We start from the raw sequence: 9,086 nt of genomic DNA, 5'->3' as shown, positions 1-9,086 counted from the left end.
GTGTAAAGGCTCTAAAGTATACGTGTGCAGCAGAGCGGGTTTGTGTATAATTACCCCCATGTATGCATTCTTTGTGTAGAGGGCAAAATCCACCAGCATCAGCTCTCTCTCTCTCTCTCTCTCTCTCTCTCTCTCTCTCTCTCTCTCTCTCTCTAATGGAGGAGCAGGCACAGTTAAATATTGCCCTCTTTGTCTGCAGCTCTGGGCAAGAATTCCCAGAACTGCTTAGCTGGACAGAACCCAGCGCACACATTGCATGAGACACACCAGCAGATTCCCTGTAGTGGAGCACAGTGTGGGGCTACAGAGCGGCTACAGAGCGGCTACAGAGCGGCTACAGACGAGACAAGAAGAACCAGGCACGACACGGAGCGGCACGGGAACCATCACGTCCTGATAATGCCCCAGGAATGTCTTCAAAACGCCTATCAAACAGACTGCCTTCACTGGCTTAAGAGGTGGATATGTCTGATACGTGTGTGTGTGTGTGTGTGTGTAGGTAAGTGTGTGTTCTGTGTGTGTAAGCAGTAAGTATTTTTATGAGCTTTAATTAAAGCTTCTCTATGAGCCTCCTCAGACTCTGTCACAGTCTGCTGCATTCCGCTGTGGCATCACATGTCGGTCAGGCCACAAAACACACACAAACACACACACACACACACACACACATACACACAGACGTACACACACACACAGACAGCTAGAAAAGTTGACAGTCAACACAATAGACATATCACCAGTTAGTGGTCCACCTCCCCTTCTCTCTTGCTCTTTGACTCTCTCTCTCTCTCTCTCTCTCCACACACACACACACACACACACACACACACACTACCAAAGCTTAATTATGCCATAAGTGCCTGAGGCTTGGACACCAAATACCAGTAATTCCAGGCCGGCACCGTAACAACCTGTGGCTAATTCATTCTGTTTCCTCTTAAAGTGCGATGACGCCCCTCTCATGTCATGACAGCCTCGCCGTGTGTGCAAGTGTGTACCTGCACCGCTGTGTAAATTAATCTGGGGCACCTTTGGGCGCATGCAAATGTATGAGATTGTGGGAACGTATCCTGTAATATGCACACACACACACACACACAAACAGAGGAAAGGTGTGAGGTGTCACTCACAGTCTCTCCAGCTCCTTCAGGTCCTGGAAGGCTCCTCGCTCGATCGTGCTGATTTTGTTCTCCATCAGCTGCCTGAAAGAGAGAGAAAGAGACCAGAGTAAGGCCATGAGGAGAGGAAGAGAGAGAGGACACGCACACACACACACACACACACACACACAAAATATGTCTTGGTAGCTACTCAGCTTAAAGAGAGACAGGTCAAAAGGGGGGGGGGGGGCGGAAGAAGGACAGCGCATTGGGAACGGGGAGATAGGTGTGTGTGTGTGTGTGTGTGTGTGTGTGTGTGAAAAAGAGAGGCAAATCAGATTGGAGAGAGGGGGAGAGAGAGAGAGAGAGAGAGAGAGAGAGAGAGAGCAGGTGGATTGAGTTGACGCTGAGCCCATCAGCTGGACAGCAGCGACTCATCTGTCCTCCCATTGCCTCTGGATCAGCACATTCACTTACACAGCACAGCTCCACTGTGGCCTCTGTGCTGACCAAGCCCGAGCCCCGCCAACCACACACACATGCACACACACACGCACATACAGCCGGGCTGACACACTGAAAACGTAAATCGATGGAGCACACAGGTGAATACACACACACTTGCATGCACTTACAAAAAACAACACACACACACACACCACACGGACACAAACAAGCACATTCACACACAAAACACACACACACACACACTGAATTAGGGACATAATCTCTGGAGGAATTCCAACAATGTGTATTCCCTGCCATTCACTTTTAGCAGTTGGATGGCACACACACACACACACACACACACACGCACACACACACACACACACACACACACACACACATACACACACAAACAATGATACACAATAAAGAGGCTATCCCTGTCACTGGGGGTGGTGCTGGGGAACTCTTAACCCAGTAAGAAAACCTGTTCTTACATGACTCGCTCGCTCTCTCTCTCTCTCTCTCTCTCTCTCTCTCTCTCTCTCTCTCTCTCTCTCTCTCCCCCCCCCTCCCCTCGCTCTCTCTCTCTCTCTCTCTCTCTCTCTCTCTCTCTCTGTCCCTCTCCCTCCCTTCCAGCTGCATTCCTTCCTCCGTGGTTACACCTAATGACCGCTATCTCTTTCCCTCTTTTCCCCTCCATCACTTCCTCGCCAGCGCGTTAATCACTCCAGCACATGGGCCCCGGGCCCGGTGGTTAAAATAAGCCCCTCCTGACACTTCCACTGGGAGATTAACACGACAGCATTAACAGGTGCCACTGCTATTCTGTTTAGACACACACACACACACACACACACACACACACACACACACAGGGAGATAGAGGGCCTCAATGGGAGCGCTCCCTTGCAAACGAGACGCAGTGCTGCAGCAGTTCAAGGGCTTTGATGAGTCTGGCGCCTGCAACCTTGGTTAAATGTGTGTTGTGATATTTGGAGCCAAGTTGTTGGGATTGCACGGCTCCTGCAGAGGAGTGAAGGGAGGAGGAGGAGGAGGAGGAGGAGGAGGAGGAGGACATAAAGGAGATAAAGAAGAAGAGTAGAACACACACTTACAACACTCGCAGGTGCCTCAGTCCAGCAAAATCCGCCTTGGTGACTTTGGTGAGGTTGTTTGCGTTCAGATCCCTGGAAGGAGAGGAGATGTTACAAACAGGGGAGGAACACATCATAGCGTCATATCTGTGCGTCAAATGGTGAATCAACCTGCGGCAAGGTGTCCATTTAGAGGCCGGATGTGCTGTTTCGTTTTAATGGCCCGGGAGCTGCAGGAGCTGTACGCGGCGAGTCTTTCATGTCATCGCGGGGTCTCTGCTTCATAAAACGCGGCCTGTTTAACTTCGAGCCCACTTGCGTCCAAATCCGTTTTGATTAACTGGCTGGTCTGCAGACAAACCGACGCGGTCTACGGAGGCTCAGCTCATGCAACAGCGTGGAACCACCGAACACGACCACAGAACCCCGAACTTCAGCTCCGCAATCAGCACGACCGTGACCCCAAAGCACACACACGCGCGCGCGCACACACACACGCACACACACACACACGTCAGATCACGTTTAAAACCCCCTGAGCGGAGGTCACAGCTGATGTGTGTGTGTGTATTACGCAGATTTGGATATTAAACCTATTTTGACATTTAAAAAAAAAAACCGTAAAGCGCTGCGCAATTTAGATTTATGGTCCCCGAGGGAAAAGAGGGAATTTTAAATGATTGAAATAGATCTAAAATAACATGAAATAGGCACAGAACTATGCGGATTTTATATAAACATCCGATGTTTAGAGCAGAGATTAGGGTCGTAAACTCAAGTGATAGAGTGAAGAGATGAAATACACTTTTAAATATCCTTAAGTAGCGTGACGTTATTGCTTATCTATTTGTATGAATGCGTGTGTTCTTGTTGTTTGTGTGTGTTGGCGTGTGTGTGTGTGTGTGTGTCCGTGGGTACTCACAGCCTCTCCGTGTTGCGGGGATGTTCCTGGGCACGCTGCGGAGCCCTTGGCCGTGGCAGTCCACTGTGGTCCCGGTACAGGAGCACTGCGCCGGGCAGGGCTGTCCGTCCGCTCCGCCGGACAGGAGCAGGAGCGGGAGCAGGAGCGGCAGCAGCAGCAGCAGCAGCCCCGGCAGAGACGCCGGAGAGCGGCTGGGAGCTCCCACCATCACTGCGGCAAGTAAGGGGCCAATGTGAGACCCGGAGACACTGGAGAAACACGAGGGCGAGATGAAGCCCGCAAACCCCCCGAAGAGATCACCAAACTCTCCACGCAAAACGGGATGCCGTCCTCCTTCTCTCAGGCGTGTGTGTGTATGTGTGTGAACAACCTCTCTCTTGTTTTACATTTGGGTTTTCCTGGTGAGGTTTCGGCGTGTGCAGGCTTGCGAACCCGGAGTTTGTCCTCCCGTGTCGGGCAGAGACGGGAGGTGGACGAGGCGGCGGACCGGCTCGGTGTCTGCGCTACAGCGGCGCAAACTTCCACATGTCCCCGGCATGCGGTGCCCAAATCCCTGGCGTGTGTTTGTGTGTGTGTGTGTGAGCGCGACCAAACCAGCAAAACCCCTCCGGTCCTTAATCTGATCCTCGACACCCAGAAAGACACTCTCACACACTTTCTCTGCTCTAGTGCGCACACACACACGCGTACACAGGCATACACACACGCACGCACGCACGCACACTCCAGGTGAGGCTGTCTTGGTTATTAATTCACAACACGCGTCCAGTGAGGAAGCAGCGGCGAGACTTCGGTTTCCCCCCCAAAAAAAAGCTCAGCAGAGGTCACAGCGTGGAGGAGAGACAGACGCGGATCCCGCTCCGGTATCAGTCACCGGCCAGAGGAGCGGAGGAGGCGGCGTGAAGGAGGGAGGGAGGGAGGGAAGAAGCTCCGTGTCAACCAGGCGCGCTACTATAATCCAACTCTGCGCTGTGCGTCAAAGCGCTGCTGCTCCCGAGAGTGTGAGATACACACACACACGCGCGGACACACACACTGAGGGAGAGAGAGAGAGGGGGAGAGAGAGAGAGAGAGACTGGAGCGGGCACGTCTGCTGCTACTGCGTCTACCCGAGCAACTCTCTCTCTCTCTCTCTCTCTCTCTCTCTCTCTCTCTCTCTCACTGTGTGTGTGTTTGTGAGTGTGTGTCTCCCTCACACGCACAGACTGCGTTTTCCGTTCAAGGTAGCAGGTTTCCAACTGGCCATCAGTCAAAGGAAAGAACAGTTTGACCTCGGTGAGAGACTTGCATTCTCACTGCAGTGTCTGGGTCACCTGATGCCTGCTTCGTGTGGCACAGCAGCAGAAGGTGTCAGAGCTTCTTAAACAGGAGAAAAAGGAGAAAACACACAGGAGGCTTGAGTTTCTACGGACAAATACCTCAAGAACGAGTCGCCTGTTACACCTGTCCCACACACGATGAGCCCCCTGGGGCCCCTGCCCTCCCAAATCAGCTATTAAACATTATAAATACATGTTTCATCACAATTCTAATTCTATTCTATTTATTATTCAGAGTTTGTTGACCTAATGACCTAATGACCTACCTTTAATAGGTCAGGGAAGGCGTGACCTGCACACAGGGACGCAGTGAGTGAGACGTTGTGTTTCCATACAGCAGACTGCCACGCATTCACTGTCTACAAGCCACATTTCCAGAAAGTCTTCCTTGTTTGACTGAAGTTACAGCCAAACACTTAGAATATACCATATGTGAGTAACGGCACATTTTAAATGAGGTAGTGATCAAACTCGTTTTCATATTTGAAAATCCAGATTCATGGGCTCAGTGTTTGACAGTTGATTAGTCTCTTTATTTAGGTCCAAATAACAGCGTAGACTCAAAGCAGAGAGGAAACGAAAGCAAATTAAGTTTATAAATTATAGAAAATGTTCACTCAGTGAGCTTTTACTCTTTAGTATTTCAGCCAATGTGCACTTTCAGGGGAATTTGTGGTTTAACACAGAGTATTAAGTGGGAAATGTGTTTGCAGTGCAGATTTAATCAGTTGTGCTAAATCTTTCTTTTGTTTACATCTTTTATATCTCACATAACACACAACCAACCGGCCTAGATGTGCTTACACTCTGGATATTTAATTAAAAACATTTACACTTCTTAACATTTACATATGCAGGGTAGTTACTCGTAGTAGAATATGATCAATCTCAGTTTATGAGGTGATATTACTGGATCCTTGTGTGGTGCATTTATAAGTGATATCACAATATGATAATGTCATTATAGACTCACCGCTGTTTTCCATAGACGACTGTAAACCGTGACTGGAATTATATTATTGGATTACATATGATTCTCCCTCATCCCACCTCCATGCAGACACAGAGAGAGAGAGAGAGAGAGAGAGAGAGAGAGAGAGAGAGAGAGAGAGAGAGAGAGAGAGAGAGAGAGAGACAGAGAGAGAGAGGGGGAGAGACTCACTCCTATCATGTGCTAAAGGAAAATATACCCTACAGTGAATATGAAATATTTTTGGATGAGTAAAAAAGGGAAATTATAAAATGGTAATACAAAAGGGAAAAGGGTAGACACACAGGAGATGGAGGAGGAGGAGGAGGAGGAGGAGAAGGGCAGGGGCTGGTCACTGGGGGTGGGGGGGGTGTAGCTGAGGTTAGTGGGGAGGGAAAGAAGAAAGGAACCTCCGAGGAGGAGAAGGGACAGAGGGCGACCCCTATCACCTGCTATATATAAGAGCTTCAGGGCACACAGCCTGTTCAGACACAGCCTAACCTGACCAGCCACACACACACACACACACACACACACACACACATACACACACCTACAGGATCGCCTCAGATTACACCTAAAGTCCAGTCCAAGGTTGTTTAAATGTTCCCAATACGGGCAGTGCAGACCGAGTGATAGGATTTCTGTCCGTCTCACCGGCCAGCTGTTCACACTGCTGCACACAAAGATGGCCGCCAATTTTAACATTCCAGAACAATTTACTGTGAATTCTGTGGCAAAACAAGTTGTGTGTTTCCTAGCCTCAGATTGTGAACAGTAACAGCAGTTTGGACACTTTCTGTTTTCTGTAACTGGGTTATGACGCTGTGAGAAACCCGGGTAACACACATATAGATCTCTCTCTCACACTAACCCGGTTACCTGGGTATGTTTAACCTTAATCAGGTTTCTGTTAAGGGTTTTAAGTGTGCACATATCATTTCCCCTGAGGACAAATCCAGTTACTGAGCAGATGCATGTATATCGGGTTTTACAGTAACCGGGTTTTTCCCTTAATCGGGTTATTCGCCTTAACCTGGTTTTGCGTGTGTATGTAAACACGGTCAGTGGATACATAGGAACATAAGTGCTCATATGAAGCAATGACAGCTAGTTATAGAATAAAAACATGCCAGAGGATAAAGACAGACTGTGTGTTCCTGTGAGAAGACTTTAGAATCCATCTCAAGAAGAATGAAAGTCAGTAAACCTGCACTAAGTGAAGGTTGTGCTTTGTAAAGGATTTACATTCAGGAGCAGTTTTGGGGATTTAGCATCCATCTCTGTAGCTCTGTGGAGCTTTTAGCCTCTTTTGGCTCAATGTTTTGGATTATCCAGCCACAAGCACATTGCCTTGTTTCCTTCAATAGGCAGTTACTTCCTGCAAACAAGCCCTGATAAGCTGCCTGCTGATACACTTTAAAACTACATTTATGTTGCCATTACATTCACAAACAACGCCTTATATGCGCCTATAAACCATTGTGAGACTGCAAACAAATCAAAGTTCACAGTCCAAGTTTACAGTATAGTAAATTGATTTGCAGGAATGTAAACATCTAAATTGGAGTTCCCCTCCTCCTCAAACGTTTCCTTAACGGGCAAACTCACCTCATGCTGCGATTGCGCAACTTGTGTATTTTAAGAATGGAAACCAAATCCTACTGACTCAATGCAAACAGTGCATATGGCTTGGATGAGTAAGCAGACAGTTTGCTTCTAACTTCAAAATGTAACTTCACAGCTGTGGCTCTGTCATCTCATTTTTGACATTTTCTACCCCCTAGTGGTTAAGACCCAATTATTACAGCCTTAAATCGTCCCAAACAAACAAGTACAGTGATCACATGTAGTATTTTGGTTCTGCATAGGCATTGGCAGGTGGCAGGTGATTAACTCACAAAAACACCCTTTGATGATGAAGATGATTAAAGATGAATTGTGAAACACGCCATCACAAACGCAGGTAAAGCCCCTGACTGAAGAGAAGCTTGTGCCATTGTCCCGAACAGGGCAGGGACAACCCGACAAACCTGATCACGCCTCAATAGCGGCGTCTGGAGGGCTTCAGCCTGCACAGGTGAGGGAACCGTTCCCCACATGCCACCACACACACCTGCACAATGAAGCTATGTGAGTCACAAACATGAAAGTGAGGAAGTCCCTGGACTGTTTGTGTGTTCCAGGCTCAGATATGGTGCTAAAACCGTGGGGCGTGGTCCGGTAGGTAAGCATGTGAACGAGGCCAAGGACTGAGACACACACACGTTGGCAATTTCAGTCATGATGCAAATGAGTAAATTAGGATGAAGTTGACTAAGGCATTGATGAGGTCTTCTTCTTCTTCTTCTTCTTCTTCTTCTTCTTCTTCTGTGTGTGTGTGTGTGCGGCTGGAGGAGGAAGATGGGATCTCCCCTGCTCCTCTGCTTCAGGGAGCTGCTAATGAGAAGTGAATGTGGCTGTCGGCTGTGATGTTGGTGCTGCTCAATCTAGCTGTTGATTTAGGAGCTGTTTGTGTTATCCTTGGTTTACGGCCACGCTGTAAAGCTGAAGGTGTGTGTGTGTGTGTGTGTGTGTGTGTGCGTGTGTGTGTGTGTGTGTGTGTGTGTGTGTGTGTGTGTGTGTGCAGAGGTCAGCTCAGCCACCTGGCCTCTCCACAGCTGCTACTGAGACACATGCTGCTCTGAGCTCTGAACTCATCCTACTGTACAGACCCACACACACACACACAGACACACACACAGACAAACACTGATCTATACCCCGCATTCAGATATTCATTTATGCACAAACACAAGTTCCCACAATGCAGCAGACCCCCCTCCCCCACACACACACATACACACACACACATACACACATAGAGACCCACATAATTTTAAAACAGTGTGTTACGTCTTCAGTGTGTATTAATGAGCCACAATAATCAAATCTGCTTTGGGTTTGTTTTGTCAGATCCATGTTGTTGGTTTGTGTGTTGTGTGTGTGTGTCGCCTGATAATTAGATCATTAAAAACCAATGATGTTTGTGTTTGGACTGCCATTGTCAACAGAGGCTGGGGCTGGTTACACAGCTGCACTGTGACACACACACACACACACACACACACACACACACACACACAACCATATAGATGAACACACAGCGCCACACCAAAACACACAATCAGCCCAGATTAAAAAACAAAATCTCCTTCTGTCTGGGATTCCAGTCGCTCCGGCCCGGCAGTT

General features: G+C 48.4%; 1 long non-coding RNA gene across 1 annotated transcript; it reads right to left on the bottom strand.

Moving 5' to 3' along the window:
* Positions 1 to 1,122: 1,122 nt before the first annotated feature.
* LOC143016179 (uncharacterized) lies at positions 1,123 to 4,574 on the bottom strand. The gene is made up of 3 exons (XR_012965490.1): positions 3,567 to 4,574; positions 2,666 to 2,737; positions 1,123 to 1,202 (listed from the first exon to the last, which is right to left on the bottom strand). It is a non-coding gene; the product is annotated as an uncharacterized LOC143016179 (long non-coding RNA).
* Between the last annotated feature and the right edge of the window lie 4,512 nt (positions 4,575 to 9,086).

The sequence above is a fragment of the Genypterus blacodes genome, unplaced genomic scaffold (assembly GCF_046128005.1).
Source record: "Genypterus blacodes isolate CSIRO-AG114 ecotype Tasmania unplaced genomic scaffold, CSIRO-AGI_Gbla_v1 ptg000216l_1, whole genome shotgun sequence".
In the NCBI taxonomy this organism is placed as follows: domain Eukaryota; kingdom Metazoa; phylum Chordata; class Actinopteri; order Ophidiiformes; family Ophidiidae; genus Genypterus; species Genypterus blacodes.
This window is presented reverse-complemented; position numbering and strand designations above follow the sequence as displayed.